This window comes from Marmota flaviventris, chromosome 1 (genome assembly GCF_047511675.1).
Source record: "Marmota flaviventris isolate mMarFla1 chromosome 1, mMarFla1.hap1, whole genome shotgun sequence".
Lineage (NCBI taxonomy): Eukaryota > Metazoa > Chordata > Mammalia > Rodentia > Sciuridae > Marmota > Marmota flaviventris.
Genome location: NC_092498.1, coordinates 208,770,612 through 208,788,201, shown reverse-complemented (window position 1 = coordinate 208,788,201; position 17,590 = coordinate 208,770,612). Strand labels below are relative to the sequence as shown.

Here is a 17,590-nt window from a genome sequence, read left to right as displayed (position 1 = left end):
TCTCTTGTGTTGACACTCACAACCTTGTCAGGATGATTGGGACGGAGAGGCCATGCAGAAATAAGACCATGAGCCCAGGGTGTGTTGTGTGTTCCTCTGTGTGTGTGTGTGTGTGTGTGTGTGTGTGTGTGTTTATGTGCCTCATGGAGGGCTCAGAGAAGGGGTACATGAGCTTATATATTCCAGGGTGACTCTTAGCAGCTAGAGGTCAGAACAGATCTTAACCCTCAGATGGTAGCAAGGAGGGAATCCTTTGCAATTCACAGAATGTCTTTGCAGCAAATCTAAGGGCAAGAGGTTCAGGGTGTGGATGAATGTCTCCCTGTACCTTGTAGCCTCAGAGAGCAGTGAGGCCAGATCATTCCTCAACATTCTCTGACACCATCTCTCATCTCTCCCCCTCTTATTTCTTCTCCTTGTCAAGGCATTTCTTTTAAGCCTCAGTTTCCTGAAACAATCACATTTCTGAGGATCTTTGCGCTTACGATTTCCCCCAGTGAAGACCACACTGCTGAGGATCATTTGTAGCTCCTGTCCTGCCTTCCTTGTGGTCTCTGTTTGGATGCCCCTCTTCCTGCTGGTTTTCCCCGCATTTCTGCAAAAGTACAACTACCTCTCTACTCTTTTTTCTTTTCTTCATAGTACCCATCACCATGGGACATATTAAGTGATCTTAAAATATTTTTCTTATGTTCTCTCCCTCTCACTGGGTAATGGAGATTTTTGTCCTTATACATATTAATGATCAATAGAGTTGATACTTAATAATTAGTTATTATTTATTATTAATTAACATAATTGTACAACTTTATAGGTATAAGTATATGTTTCCATACTTGTGTAAATAGTGTAATAATTGCATAAGGGCAATCAGCTTAATTACCTGAAACATTTATCATTTCTGTGTGGTGGAATACTCAAAATCCTCTCCTTTAGCTATTTTAAAATATGTAATATATTAGTGTTAACTATAATTATATACTGAGTAATACAGCATTACGTTGTCCCCAGTGACAGAATTCAATCTTTCACTAATAATGAATATTATTCCACTGTGTATCGCTATCACATAAAACAACCAATAGCCATAGGAAAAATGCTTAAAATTGCTAATTATCAGGAAAATGCTTATTAAGACTGCAGTAGAATATCACCTCACACCAGTTAGGAGGGCTGTTATCAAAATGACCAAAGATATCAGTGAGAGGGCCAGTGAGAATGTGGAGAAAAGGGAATCCTTATTCAGAGTTGGTAGAAATGCAAATTAATGAAGTCATTGTGGAAAAAGATAGGAGGTTCCACAAATATAAAACAGAGTCACCATGCGAACCAGATATCCTATGGCTGGCTATGTAGCCAAAGAAATGAAATGGGTATGTTGGGGAGATATCTGACCTCCTAGTTTACTATGCATAATTCACAGTCGCCAAGACACAAAGTGTTCATCAGGGGTGTTTGATGTGTATTTCTGAAATGCATGAAAATCTTTACAATTCTGAAATATATGACTTCCTAGTGAACCATACAGTGAAGTAGAAATTCATTATAGAGTTGGCACAGGATCCCTTAGGGGATAAGATACAGAGATCTTCTATGGAAGTTAATTTCTCTCCTTTCCCTTGGTTTTTCTTTTTCTTTTTCTGTGGGGCTAAGGTTGAAACCCAGGACCTTGTAAATGTTAGGCAATCACTACACCACTGAGCTACTCCCTAAATTAATTCTTTTCAGAAAAATATGAATCATTTCACTTCAATGATGTGAGTAATACCTGTCTAGGGAAAATTCGTTATGCTCTTTTTTCTCATTTCTGGTAGTCACATGCATATGGAACCAGGGAATGATAGTCAACATTTAGAATTTCTTCTTCTGGGATTTGCAGAGGACCCAGAACTGCAGCCCCTCATCTTTGGCATTTTCCTGTCCATGTACCTGGTCACTGTGCTGGGGAACCTGCTCATCATCCTGGCCACCATCTCAGACTCCCACCTGCACACGCCCATGTACTTCTTTCTCTCCAACCTGTCCTTTGTAGACATCTGCTTCACCTCCACCACCATCCCCAAGATGCTGGTGAACATCCATACACAGAGCATGGCCATTACCTATGCAGGCTTCATCACCTAGATTCACTTTTTTGTACTGTTTGTTGGGTTGTATGACTTCCTTTTAGCTGTGATGGCCTATGACAGGTATGTGGCCATCTGTCTTCCCCTGCACTACATGGTCATCATGAACCGCAGACTCTGTGGATTGTTAGTTTTGGTGTCCTGGTTTGTGAGTTTTTTGCATGCATTGTTACAAAGCTTAATGATGTTGTGGCTGTCCTTCTGCACAGACTTGGAAATCCCACACTTTTTCTGTGAACTTAACCAGGTGGTTCACCGTGCCTGCTCTGACACCTTTCTTAATGACCTAGTGATATATATTTCTGCTGTCTTGCTGGGAGGTGGCCCTCTCACTGGCATCCTTTACTCTTACTGCAAGATAGTGTCCTCCATCCATGCAATCTCATCAGCTCAGGGCAAATACAAAGCCTTCTCCACCTGTGCATCTCACCTCTCTATGGTCTCCTTATTTTATGGCACAAGCCTAGGTGTGTACCTCAGTTATGCTGTGGCCCCAAACTCACACTCCATTGCAACAGCTTCAGTAATGTACACTGTGGTCACCCCCATGCTGAACCCCTTCATCTACAGTCTGAGGAACAAGGACATCAAGAGTGCTCTGAGAAGACTCTATGAGAGAGAAAGATAAAAGTGTCAATTCTACTGAAACTGGAGCAGTGCCCATGATTCGCAGGGCTCAGAGCCTTTGGTCTGAAATCTGGGATTCTTTATCAGAACTTGCTCCTTCTAATTTATTCCTGAGTTATCATTTCTTTGATTTCATCTACTGCATACAATTCCACTGAATCAGACACTTTATGTCACTTTCTGATCTCTATGAATTCAAATCCCCTCCATTTGTCATTTTCCAACTTTCTCAAAATTATTCCCATCTTTGGATAAGAAATATTTGAGAATTCTCACTTATCCCATAAAATACATCTTTTTTGGAAATAATTGAATCTCAATTGACATACATCATACTAAGTAATAGTTTATTTTGCCAAAATAGACACAATTTGTATTCTTATGTGAAAAATCTATTTGACAACTAAGATTATTTTTATAATTTTCTTGTGGAAGAAAATTTGAGAAAAAAAATTTCTTTTGGTAGCATTGATTGAACCCACTGGTGCTTAACCACTGAGATACATCCACAGACATTTCTGGTTTTTGTTTGAGACCATGTCTTGCTAAATTGCTTAGGGCCTTACTAAATTGCTGCGACAGGCCTTGGACTTGTGATCCACCTGCCTCAGCCTACTGAGTTGATGGGATTACAAGCATGCACCACCCGGTCTGCCTGAGAATAGTTTTTCAATTGTGTATTCATGATTTTTTTTCCTATATTACTTCCATTCTTGATAAGGTAGCCTTTCACCTACCATGGTTTTAGCTGTTCATTAGGTTTTATTTGCATCTTTTAGATCCTATTTCTGTTCCAACATGGTGTTTACAGAGATCACATTAGGTATGGACAAAACAGGTATCCACTCCACCATTTTTTGCAGGCACATATTTTTACACATTAGACAACATTTTTGTAAAGATAGCAATAGGTAAATGGTGAATAGATTAATGGTTCTAAGGGTCAAGGCACTGGGCAGAGGTGGGGGGTTGAATGGGGCTGTAACAGGACAAAACTTGGGATCCTTGACTGATGGGAACCATCCTCTGCATTGATGAACATATATTAATTATAAACATTAATGAGGTTCAGCCTGATATTTCCACACATGCCAATGTCAATTCTACTGAAACTGGAGCAGTGCCTATATATTTATATATATATACTCATTCTTTAACTATAATGCGATGAGTATACTCCTCAAATCCAGCCTCTATTTATCCACCCCTCTCCAACACCTGTCCAATATCTAGTAATCTTTATTCTACATTCTAGTTGGTATTTTACTAACTTCTCATACAAGAGAGACCATGAAGAGCTTGTAACTGCATTATTCACTTTGCACAATGTCCTCCAGCTCCATCCACATGGCCCCAAATGACAGGATTTCATCCTTATATATGGTTGAATGATGTTCCATGTTGTGTATATACCACATTTTATATCTCCACTCATCTGTTGACAGGCACATAAGTTGACTCCATATCTTACTATTTTGAATGATGCAATAAACATGGGCATGGATGCTTCTCTTTGCTTTGTAATTTCATTTCTTTGTTATCAATGTAAATACCCTGGCTGTGATATTTTTGCTCAGTGTTATCATTGTGGAAGCTCATGAAAGGGTCCTTGGATCTCTCTTGGTCATTTATAATTTTCTCCAATTAAAATGTTAATTTATAATTTTCTCCAATTAAAATGTTAATTTATAATTTTCTCCAATTAAAATTTCAATTAAAAATTATTTAAAAAGTGAATGATACCTGAGGAAGCCACTTGTTAACAGTTTAAATTTTGATATGTTTCCCTTTCCTCTTGAACTCATGATTGCTTTTCACTTTCTCCCGTGTAATTGCGAGCTGTCATTGCTTTCACGGTGCATCCCATGCTGAAATTACCCTCATGTGCTTTGTTCTAATGAGACCTGGTAAATGAAAGAGAATGCTGTAATGGGCTGTGGCTTTCTGTCAATCTAGACATAAGATATACAGAAGACTGTGGTGAATTTTGCTTTCTGATTGGGGTAAAAATATTGTATATTGAAATAAACAGATTTGGGACAATAAGAAATGTTGGCATCTGATGTTTCTTTGCTCTCACTCTCTGCTGTGTAGAGACTAGGGGATACAGTACAGACGGACGTGTGATTTACACTGTGGCTTTTACTTACATGAACCTCTTTGACTGCTTCCCTTCTGCACACACATGAGAAACCCACACTCTTCTGAACTCTTGCCAGAGTCCTGAATTCCTCTGTTCAGGCAACCTCATCAATAAAGTAGCAGTATATTTAGTTTCTTTCATTCTAGTTTTTTTCCTCTTACTGAAATCCTCTTCTCTTCTTCTCAGAATGTTTTCCCCTCTATCCTGAGAATTTTGTTACTCGGGGCTAGTCCAAAGCCTTTTTCACCTGTGGGTCTAATGTCTTGCTTGATGCCCTGGCTGTGCTAGTCAGCACTCTGTTACTATAACACAACACCTCAAATGATTGATTTGTAAGGAGAGAAGGTTTATTTTGGCTCACAGTTTTCAAGGTTCCAGTCTGTGGTGGATCAGCCCCATGGCTTGGCCCTGTGGCAATGAGCCCTTGATGAGGGGTGGAAAACATGTTGCAGAATAAAGCTGCTCACCTCATGGCCAGGAAATGAAAAAAGAAAGAGGAAGAGACCTGGGTACCAATTTCCCATTCAAGGGAAATCTCCCAATGAACTAAGACCTCCCACTAGACCTTCCTCTTAGCATTTCTACCACCTTTCAATAGCACCAAGCTGGGGACCAATGTTTAACACAGGGTCTTTGGAGGACACATAAGATTAAAAACGCAGCTCTTGAGGTCAACCTCAGCACTGCAGGAGCTCTCTTTGTCTAGGATGACCTTGATGTAACTTTGGAGAAGGTCACCCACATGCTGACCACCTTTGTCCACAGTCTGAGAAACAGGAATGTGAAGGGGCCAGCAAGATCATGCCCCCTAGTGAAGGCCATAGTAGGACTCTCCTGAGCAGCAGCATGCATGACATCGAGGTCCTGAGAGCCTGGCCTTTGTCATCTAGCCCTCTGACTACATCTGCTTTTATATGTTTGAAGAAACTCATCCCTCGGATCTTCCTTTGGGATCTTTTCTGATCTTGGCTCTGTTCATAAAGTTCTATGTTGATCACCCTTTTTATTTGTCATCCAGTAAATCTAAGTGGTATGAATATAACATGGCATTTTTCCAGCTATCTACAATAATGGTTTCTTTTTTGATTGTTAAGAAACCAAATCTTTAACAAACAGTCTCAGAAGTAACACTCTGTGTGTGCTTTTGCTCTGAAAACTCACTTGCATATATGTGTTCTGAGGTGAGGCAAATGAGACCAACTCAAAGATTTCCCACCTTTTTGTGTGATTCTCTTTGCTTCCTGTCATCCTCAGCTTACTGAATTTGTCTACTCATGCACAGTATGATCCCTTGAAATTCAGAACCCTATCTCATCTGTGCCTGCAACCATGATGTCTAGCACAGTTCCTGGTAAGGAGTTTTTCCTCTGTGAATTTTAGTTGAAAGGAACAAAAATTAGGAGATGGTTGAAGAGAAAGAAGAGAGAGCCTTAGCCACAAAAACTGCACATGGGCAGGTGAACTAAGAGGCTTTGAGGCAGAAAAATAATCCAGACTCATAGAGGTAGATGTTGGTAATAAAGCAAGAGAGGGAGTGAACTCAACACCCAACGAAGTACCTGCACTCCCCACCTTTCCTGGGGCAGTCTTCACAGTAGTCAGGGTGTGGAAGCAGCTGAGCTTCCCATCTGTAAATACATGGAAAAGGGAAATGAGGTATATCCATAACTGAGTGCTCTTCAGCCTTCAAGAAGAATGAAATCCTGTCATTTAAAACAGAATGAAGGGGACAGATCCTTGGGTTACATGAAAGATGCCACCTAGAAGCAAACACTGCTTGTGTGCATTTCTATGTGGAGGCCAATAGAGCCTCAATCTATATACAGAAGCTGGCATCTTCTTCACAGGAGGAGTTCAACACATGTACAGGCTTTTAAGTGAAAATGAAAGAGAACTTACTTTTGTGTTCCCTGGCCTTTGAGAAGAGATTATTCTTTTAAAAATGCAAGTTGTCCCATGAGATAAACGGGAATTTCCAATATTTCCAATCCACGATTGAAAATAACTTTGAGAAAGTATGAAAGGGACAAAGTGAACACAGTTAGGATGTCAAAGAGCAGAAAGCTTCACAAAGTGAGTTATGAAACTGTTGTAGAGGAGTTGAAACCAAAGAAAGGGAAACTCAAGAAAATAAACAGAAGGAAAAAGTTCTACTTCCACCATCTGAACAAACTGACCATTTCTTGTTCTGAAGCTTCAAACTCTGCAGTCAACAGAAATTTTTAGTCTCCGGACAGTGGATGCTTATACAGTTTATCTGAGAATACTTTCAGAGTGCTCTTGATGTCCTTATTCCTCAGACTAGATGAAGGGGTTCAGCATGGGGGTGACCACAGTGTATGTCACCAAGGCTCTTGCACTTGAGTGTGAGTTTTGGGTCACAGCAGAACTAAGGTGCACAATTTGAATAGTACAATAAAATAAGGGGACCAGAGAGGTGAGATACACAGGTGGATGCTTTATACCTCCCCTGAGCTGATAATATCACACAGATGGAGGAAACAAGTTGTCCCTTATACTTTAGTTTTAAGCAGCTTCCCTGAGACCTAGCTATAGTTGAAGGACTGCACCTATGTCATGTGTACAATATGATGAGTTCAGACATGTACAGAGCCTGGTGCCCCCATGCAATCAATGCCCTAGACACATCCATCCCTTCCCGAGTTTTGTTTTGTTTTGGTTTTTGCTTTGTCTTTGTCTGTGGTAAGAACAATTAACACCAGTTCTGTCCATATGGAATGTTTTCAATATCATTTGCTAGTGCCAGGCACTATGTTGTAATCAGGTATTTAGAAATTAAATGTCTTATATAATTAACTTTATACCTAAAGAAGTAGCAGATGTTCCCTCCCACATTCCCCCAACACCCTTCTGCTCTGTGCTCGATGAGCTTGGTCACTTTAGGCTTCTCATTTATGTGGAATCATGTGATATTTGATTTCAAAGGCATCCCCTAGACCCAAGTGGATTCCTTTGTTTGTTTCAGGCATCTGTATTTAAAAGTGATGATCTGGACAGGCAAAGACCCTGTGAAGAAAGAAAAATTGCAGGCTGATGTTCTTCATGAACATAAATAAAAATACCCTCAGCAAAATATTCGCAAGATGAATTCAACAGCACCTTGAAATGTTGGATCGTTCCCAACTGAGAATACATGAGCTCAAGAACCACAGCTCTGAAGACCACTCTCTATAACCTCCATAGCATCTTTCCCTCCTCAAGACACTCTGTCCACTTCATGTGATTTATCCTTGTGGATGTTGTCTCACAGACACTTTGGCATTACAATGTAAGATCCACACAAGTGGAGATCTTATCTGCTTTCTTTATGTGTTTTTACAAAGGTGAAAAAATGTTAGAAAATATTGAAACAAGTTAGTTTATACACTGAAAAGGATGACTGAGTATTTGGGGCTGGGGTTATGGCTCAGTTGTAGAGCATTTGCCTAGCATGTGTGAAGTGCTGGGTTGAATCCTCAGCACCACATAAAAATAAATAAAATAAAGGTATTTTTTTAAAAAAAAGAATGACTGAGTATTTAAAGAGGTCCCAAATAACTGCATTGAATGAAATTGAATAACATTTCAAGTAAATTCTCAACAAAAGGCCCAAAATAATAAAAATCTTATTCTATCAACATGAGCATCTAATTCAAGATTGAATTGGCAAAGTCCTAGAAATATAATAATAAAAACAGATACTTGGGAGTAGTGAAAGAAGCACCCACAATTATCATTTTATCCTATATAAACATAAATGGATTCAAAAGAGCTTATGACTCTGGACATGATGGCAAGAATGATGAAATTAAATCTCAACCATGATGAAAACTCTTGGATTGCTTTCCGAGTTCTCACCACGTGTGAGAGCTAGACACGTTGCATACAGCTTCTCATTGTTCCTCATAGGAATCCTATGATGCCAATTATTTACACCTGTTGTATAGACAGGGAATCTCCGTAAATATAGTAAAGCTTCTATGTATAAAAGTATGCTCATGAGAAAGATGTGGGTGATCTTTAGTTGAATGTGAAATAACAGGTTCCATCATGTGGCAGGGGATGTTTGCTATTTATGTAAATAGTATCAATCCCAGAAAGCAATAAGGAAAAACATGTGCAATAAGGTAGCAAAAAGCAAAAGAGGCAATTGATTACCAAAAGCTGTGCAGAGGAACTGTCTAGATTTAAAAAGCTATGGAGGGATTGGGTCTGCAATGTGACTGACATAGGTTTGACCACAACAAGTTTATAACTCTCATATGCCCCCTCCCCCAAATATATCTATAATATATAAAATAATGAAATTGTAAATGGCAAACAGTGGAAAAACCAGTTAATCCTGTGAAAGAACAAAATCACAAGTTAGAACACTCGGTTCCCCTCCCACCAAAAAAAAAAAAAAAAAAAGAACTTGCACAAACAGGAGATCCAAGATGGTGGAATAGAGGAGGTCCTGTCTCTGGCTGCTACATGGCATGAAACCAAGAAGGCAGACAGGCAGCTTCTCCACAAGGTCTTACTTAGACTGAATACAACATCTTAGAGAGTGTGAGAGGACCTCTATACAGTGGATTTTCACAGAAATCACCAGCACTGAACCACCTGTGCAGAAATCAGAGCCTCTGGCTCTAGTGAGTCTCCAGACTCTGGACCCAAAGTCCGCAGTGCTAGCTCACACATGGCTCCCAAGCGGCCTAGCTGAACCACCTGTCAGCTCCTCTGCAGAACTCCAGACTGCACTGCCGCTCCCACACAGGACACTAGGCCACTACCTACCCACAGCACAAGGCCATTGCCCAGCTCCCCCCACCTCACCAGACACCCCAGCACTGGAAGCAGACGGACTCCATCTTGGAAAACCTTCCTCACCATTTTGTGGTGGGCTGGGCTATCAGATCCATCGCCATCTGAGCAGGTACCTGATTTCCAATCCCACCCACCACCAGCAGTGGTAACTCTGCACAGTGACCACCCAACACAAAAACAGCTCTCAGCTGGACAGGAGTGCAGTAAAAACAGGGCATCGTGCACCTGGTGTGAGCCTGGGGGTGAGAGGTTCTGCAGTTGGGACCAGATAAGTAAGAGAGGGGAGGAGACTAAAGTCTGGAGCATAACAGAGAGACCAGGATCTGGAAAATCTCCAGGCAAGAGTGGGAAACAATACCGGAGGCTCAATTCAGATGAGTGGTTACAAAAAAGACCTGTGAGGTGCAATTTTTCTCCTGGGATTTGTGGGCAGCACTCCCCACTTCTAGATGCTCCACACCAGGTCGAGTCTTCACACCCTGGTTACCTACACCATCCTAGGGGCCGAGACACCTACTGGATGAGACATCCCCACCTTCTGAATGAGAAAGAAACAGATCTCCAAGAGCATTTTTTAAAAATAAGAACTGTAATGCATTCTGCTGTCGTGTATTTTAAAAAGTAAAATAAAATAAAATCAATAAACTAAAAAAAAAGAACTTGCATAAACAATATGGAATTGCAGAGAAAGAGATTGGCCAACACACACAACATATATCCAGCCTCAGCAGTGTTGCAATGTAAAGCAATGTAGTTTCCCCTTTGACCTAGTGAAAAGTTACTTTGCTCCTGTGAAAACCCAGCAAAACAGTAGATACGGTGGAATCTCAGAGCTGTTTTGCAAAGTGATATTTGTCAGTAGGGTAATAGTCTGATCTTTATAATGTAAAAATCCTTTGGATATGTTCTAATTTTATGGAAAATACTTTACTTCTTTATCAAGTGGGATCCAATTAGACTTCTATTCCCAATATATAATTGTCATCCATGATCCATGCATTGCAGCTTCTAAAAAAACAGTATAATTTTAACACATTAAGTAAATTGCTAAGTAGTCAAGTACACAATGACAGAGATGTCTCAGCTAGGCTGGCTTGTTCCAGGTGACCTTAAGTAAATTCTGCCAACTTTCATTCTTGCTGAACCTTCCCTGCAGTATCTACTGGGGTCTCATACTCACCTGGATGGGGTCTCTGAAAAGAAGGTCTATGGGTGGGAATCTGGATTCTAGCCTGGTGGATGGATACTGAAACTTTGTCCCCAGACAAACAAGCAATAGTGAAGCCTTTGACCCCTAGCTTGATTTAGGACCCCCAAACAGACCACAATGTCCCTATCCAGCCCAAGATGCACCCTCTGGGTGACAGCATCAGAGGCTCTACTGACAGCTCCCTCTCCTTCTCATTAGGTGAATCTCCTCTTGATCCTTCAATCCCTGAGCATTGATTTCCCAGTGGGATATTGGTTTGAGCAGAGAGGAAAAATTTCCTGCTCTTTCCCTGTTCCCAGGAGACCAGGTTAGAACTCAGGTGGAGCTAGCCTCTATTGCTGCTTGTCCATGAAGCTTCCTGCCTTCCTGAAGTCTCACCTCTTTAGCACTGTCACCCAATGCTTAGTGACTAGCTGAGCATCAGGAAGTCTCAGAACAACTCTGGGCTTTGTCAAAGAAGTGGGAGAAACACGGGGTAGAGGGGGTCAGAGCCATAGATAGGGACCTTGGGGCAGAGAGTGGAGCAGATGGTGTTGGTGAGAGTCCTTCTCTGCCCTGGGCTTCTGCTGTGGCTTCCACTCACTGGCTGTTGTCTCCAGAAGGTGGTGTCCACTTTGAATAGGGACCTCTGTGGGGAAAAGCTGCAGAAGCACACATTGGTGTGTGTGGGTAGGTGTGTGCACCTGAGTGTGAGCATGTGTGCACACATGCTTGCATGTGCTGGCCTTTTCTTTGCTTGTGCATGTGTGTGCCCATGTTGACTTCTGTTTTGTCACATACAATTGTGCTCCCATGTATAGCCATGAGCAGAGTGTATGTATGCGTATCTGTGAGCACACGAGTGTGTATATCAATGCACACATGCTTGTGTGTCAGGGTCATACACCTTCATAAATCATGGACATTAGCCAATCAGGGTGTATGCAGCCACCTGTCCATGACAATGGTGGAATCTCTGGCTGCCCTTCACATTGACACAGCGGGTGGAGTTGTTGCCCTGGCATTGCACAGAGCGCCACTCCTCCACAGTTGGGGACATGAAGGACTGGGTCACCCCATATCCCAGCTCCATTCGGGCCTTGCCTCCAGTCATCCTCCCCAACCTTACACCCCCACACCTTCCCCCAGGCCATGCACCCAGGAGCCCACCAGATCAGAAACGGGTCTGGGATGGCACTCTCTAGTCCTGAGAACCTCGGAATAGGAGCTGGAAAGCCATGGTCCACAGGCCAAACCCATCGGCCCCTGTTTTGAAATGAGCCATGAGTAGGTTTTATGTTTTCAAGTGGCTGAAAAAAATCAAAGCAAGAGCAGTAATTGTGACACTTGAAAATTGTATGAAACTGCAATTGAATAATTATTTGTTTTTACTGTGATTAAGACATATAATATAAACATGTAACATAAAATTTTCCATGTTAATTGTAGTGGAATGAAATACATTTCACAATTACTACAGTTTCCAAGTTATTGTCCCTCCAAAGAGACTCTGTAACTATTGAGAAAGAGCTCTTCACTTCCTTCCCCCAGCCCCTGCTCAGTTCCCATCTACTCCCTATCTCTACAAATTTGCATATTTTAGCTATTTCATATGAGTGGAATCCCACTAGATGTGTCCTTCTGTTTTAGTTTATTATTTAGTTTAATGTTTGCAAAGTTCACCCTTGCAGCAAGTGTCATCACGTAGATTCTTTCCCTGGCTGAATGATCTGTGATGAACACACACTATGTTCATGCCAGTGTCTGTTGGTGGACACTGTCTTCCCCCATTTTTGGTTACTACAAATATTGCTGCTGTGGACACTGATGTACAAGTGTCTATTTGAGTCCCTGTTTTCCATTCTTTGATGGGGTGGAGTTGTTGGGTGTAAGATAATTCTGTTTTGTGGAACTGCCCAAGTGTTTTCCCCAGTAGTGGAGCCATTCTCCATTCCTGGTGGTAATGTGTGAGGATTCCTGGTTCTACCCCTTCTCATCAACACTATTATTTTCTTCCTAAAAGTTTATGTTGCTTTTGAATTATTAGTCTATTTTTGATTGATGATAATTTTATGTAATTATGAGTTATAAAATGATATTTTGATATATGTATACATTTATGTAGTGATTAATTCAAGGTTATTGGTCTATCCATCACCTTAAACAGGTATCATATTTTTGTGCTGAGATCATCCCAAATCCTCTCATCCAGTGATCTTTTATTTATTTATTATTATGTTGATTTTATTATTTTTTAAAATACACGACAACAGTGGAATGCATTGCAATCCTTATTACACATATAGAGCATAATTTTGTTGTTTAGTCACCTTCATATGCAATGGAACAAGAGAGTGCATTCCTCCTGTCTGCCTGTACCTTTGTGTCTATTGAGCAACCTGTCTCCATTACCCTTTTCTCTTCCCCTGTCCATTCACTGCTAACCTTTACTCTACTCTCCACTTCCAAGAAATTAGCGATTTTAGGTTCATTTTAAGGAATGTTAATAGTATCTCATTGTGATTTTTCATCAAATACAAATTTTGGTCTCTATAAGTCAAGTTTTATTGTGGGACAGTCACACCTGCGGAGGCATGAAGGACCCACAAGGGCAAAACCATGCTGTGGGACTCCCTCCAGAATAGGATTATTACACAGGCTGTCTTAACTGTCAAATGCATTCCCCCACAGCCCCACAGGAGTACCATACACAACTGTGTGTTTTAGTATCAACAAAAGAAAAGTCACTTGATATGACTCATCATTTGAGGAAAAAAAAAAGATTTTCAGAAGTTATGTTGTCCCATGAGATAAGTGTGAATTTCCAATATCTCTAATTCAGGATTGAAAATAATTTTGAGAATGTATGTAGATAATAAAGAGGAAGACTGCTCAGATATCAGCGGGAGTAAAAGCTTAGCATCTGTATTTTATTATTCTCATAGAGAAGTTGAAAGTGAAGAAAGAGAAACTCCAGGAAATGGATAGAAGAAACAAGTCATATTTCAAAATTCTAAAAAAAAAACATTCCTAAATTTTCACTATGAGGCTTTGAGCCCTGTGACCAAAAGCAATTTTTAAAGACCCACCAACATGGGATCTTTAATAATTTCTTCCCAAAAGAGTCTTCTCAGAGCGCTTTTGATGTCTTTATTCCTCAGACTGTAGATGAAGGGGTTCAGCATAGGGGTGACAAGAGTGTACATCACTGAGGCTGTTGCACTTGAGTGTGCATTTTGTGCAATAGAAGAACTAAGGTACACTCCCAGGAGTGTGCAATAGGATAAGGAGACCACGGAAAAGTGAGATGCACAGGTGGAGAAGGCTTTGTACTTGCCCTGAACTGATGAGATTGCATGGATGGAGGAAATGATGTTGGAGTAGGAGTACAGGATGCCAGTGAGAGGGCCACCTCCCAGCATCCCCGCCACAAAATAGAGCACCATATTATTCAAGAAAGTGTCAGAACAGGCAAGATAAACCAACTGATTAGTTTCACACAAAAAATGTGGTATTTCTACGTCTGTGCAGAAGGATAGTCGCAACGTCATTAAACTTTGTAACAAGGAATTAAGAGCACTTGTGATCCAGGAAACCAAAACTAGCAGTCCACAGAGCCTGGGGTTCATGATGACAATGTAGTGGGTGACAGATGGCTATATACCGGTCATAGGCCATCACAGCCATGAAGAAGTCCTCCAAATCTACAAACAATGTAAAAAAGTAAATCTGCATGATGCAGCCTGCATATGTTGTGGCCTTGCTCTGTGTCTGGATGTTCACCAGCATCTTTGGCACAGTGGTGGAGGTGAAGCAGATGTCCACAAAGGACAGGTTGGAGAGGAAGAAGTACATGGGCGTGTGCAGGTGGGGGTCTGAGATGGTGGCCAGGATGATGAGCAGGATCCCCAGCACAGTGACCAGGTACATGGACAGGAAAAGGCCAAAGATGAGGGGCTGAAGTTCTAGGTCCTCTGAAAGTCCCAGAAGAAGAAATTCAGAAATTTGTGTGAAATTCTTTGATTCCATGTGCTGTGAAGAGAAAAAAATTAAACATGGGTAGTTTTTGTAACTAATCCCTTTTAGGATGACCTCAGTGCCGTTCCTAGTTAGCAGATTTGTTCCTTAGTAAGCTGATTTATTCCTAATTAGAAGTTTCAGTCCTTATCTACCTTTTCCTCAGCATAGTTTGTATTCTACCAATGAACAATCCTTCCATGTCCTTGAGGAAGGGGCCTTGAGTTCCGATCCTGTTCCTGGCCCTGGCTCTGCAATGGGCACAGGGTGCTGAAAAATAGAAGACCCTAAGTTTTCATTATGGAGAACAAATGTATATAGACAATTACTAAAAACAGCAACTCTTGGGGCTGGGGATGTGGCTCAGTGGTAGAGTGCTCACCAAGCACGTTAAGGCCCTGGGTTTGATCCTCAGGACCACATAAAAATAAATAAATAAAGGTATATTGTGTCCAACCACAGCTATAATTTTTTAAAGAAAAGCAGCTCTAGAAGAGAGTTTCTAATGTTTTCTCCATAAACTTATGATACCTATTGAGGAGCTAGATTTAAACATCAGAGTGTACCTAGATAAGCACATCACAAGGCACAACATGCATATGTGTAAGTGTTATGTAATGGATAAAATTAAAAAGAAACATCTTCATAATATGTCCTCACAATGTCACATGGTATAGTCAATATGAATCCAACTAGGACAGATCAGAAGGGAAGGAGACAGAGGGGCTGTTCTTCAGGGGGTCCAGGTAAAGGGGTCAAAGGTGACACTTGAGCCGAGGCCTGCAAGAGAGTAGGGCGCCCTGAGGTGGTCTGCAGAGACCTGGGCCTGGCAGGAGAGGTGAGCAGTGCAGGGTCCTGAGGACAGTGCTTTCTGTGCACAGTCTCATTTCAAAGGAAGCCACAAGGGAAGAGCTGCCTCCTGGCTTCTGGGGAGATGTGGAGATTCTCAGGAGGGGCCTTTGTTCCCCTGCTCTCTCCTGACAGTTGCTGGAGGTGGTTTTACTGAGGGAACTGACTCCAAAGGAGTGGAACATACTTTATGTGGACGAGGATGAGTTTAGACACCTGTGAACTCTGGCTGTCCCTTCAACCCATAGATGTAAACATCACCTCCAAGAGTGTCCCTGGGTCTCTATTGTTTCTTGTTTTCTTGATTTTTTCTTGGGCAAGACCATTTACCCTAAGGTCTACCCTACCAGAACATTTTCATATGCACAATCTTATATCATTATTCCTGGTACTACATGGTATAGCCGTTGTCTGGACATTAATCACCACATATAACTCTAACATTCCAACCGCAAACACAGGGCCCACATTTCCCCTGCTCCACTCCCTGACACCACAGTTCTAGTCTGTGTATGAGTGTCCACAATTTTAGAAATCTCACGCCTGTAGAATCATGCATTATTCTACTTTCAAAGGTATCCTGTGGGCCAAAATGTGTCCCTCCTCATTTCTCTCTCTTGGATGGGATCAGGAGTCTGTATTAGAACAAGCTAAATTTAGCCAGATAAGTACTAAACAAGAAAAGAATGATTACAGGCCATTGTGCTAGATGAATGTAGAGGCAAAAACCTCAACAAAATAAAAGCAAAATACTTTCAATGACATGGTAAGAGGATTATTACAATTTGGAATAAAAGAACTGAATTGCCCCTGATCTATAATACCCTCCATAAAATCCTGCCCCTCTCCTGATATTTTGCCGTCTTTCCTCAGAGGACTTATTCTGAGGACATTATAACATACATGCATTGGTTTCTGTATAGTCTACATTTGCCATTATAATCTAAGGTCCAAATGAGAAGATATTCTACAATTTTCTCTTCATTTTGTGTTTTCACAAATGTGGACAGTTTAATTGAAAAAAAATTAATAAATTTAGAGTTTCTGTAAGAAAAGAATAATCAGGTGAATAAATGGTTGCAAATCAACTTCATTAAATGAAATTAATGAAAATCCAACGTAAAATTTTCATCAAAAGAACTAGAATAACTATCACAATGATTCTCTAATTAAAGATTGACAAAGACCTGGAAATAAATAATAAAAAAGATACTTTTTTTAGGAGCAGTGAAAGATGTGGTATCAAAAGGTACAATTTCATCCTGTAAAAACATAAGTGTGTATATATGTGTTTAAGACACTGGACATAACGCCAGGAGCGATGGAGTGAGTAACAACCAAGGTTAGAGCATCACCACCGCTCCCTTCATGAGTTCCCACCATGCACGTGGGCCAGGAGTGCTACCTGCATCTTCCCACCTATTCCCAGCAGTAAGCCCATGGAGTCAGGTGCCTATTCCAACTTTGCAGAGAGAGGATCTGTGTTGATGTAACTTAACTCCTGTGTATGAAACATACATATGAGAAAGATACAGGTGATCTTCACTTGATTGCAATGAAATATCTTCCACAAGAGGGCAGGGGATGATTGCTACTCATAAAAATAGAACCAACTCAAAAGCAAAAAGGGAGTAATAAGGAAGAACAGATAAGAAATGAGATGCAAAATGGTATAAAAGGGACTTAATTACTGCCGATAATGAAGAAGAACTTTAGTATAAAAAACAATGGATGGGTGGGTCAGCAATGTGACCAACTCATAGGTTTGGCCACATGAAATTTATTAACTCACATGTTCTCCCTCGAAAGGGCAATACATATATAAAAAAT

General features: G+C 40.9%; 2 pseudogenes; one reads left to right on the top strand and one right to left on the bottom strand.

Annotated features, from left to right (window-relative positions):
- Window positions 1-1,824: 1,824 nt before the first annotated feature.
- Window positions 1,825-2,754, top strand: LOC114107799 (olfactory receptor 7A5-like; annotated as a pseudogene).
- An 11,217-nt stretch (window positions 2,755-13,971) lies between these two features.
- Window positions 13,972-14,923, bottom strand: LOC114107713 (olfactory receptor 7A40-like; annotated as a pseudogene).
- Window positions 14,924-17,590: the final 2,667 nt, after the last annotated feature.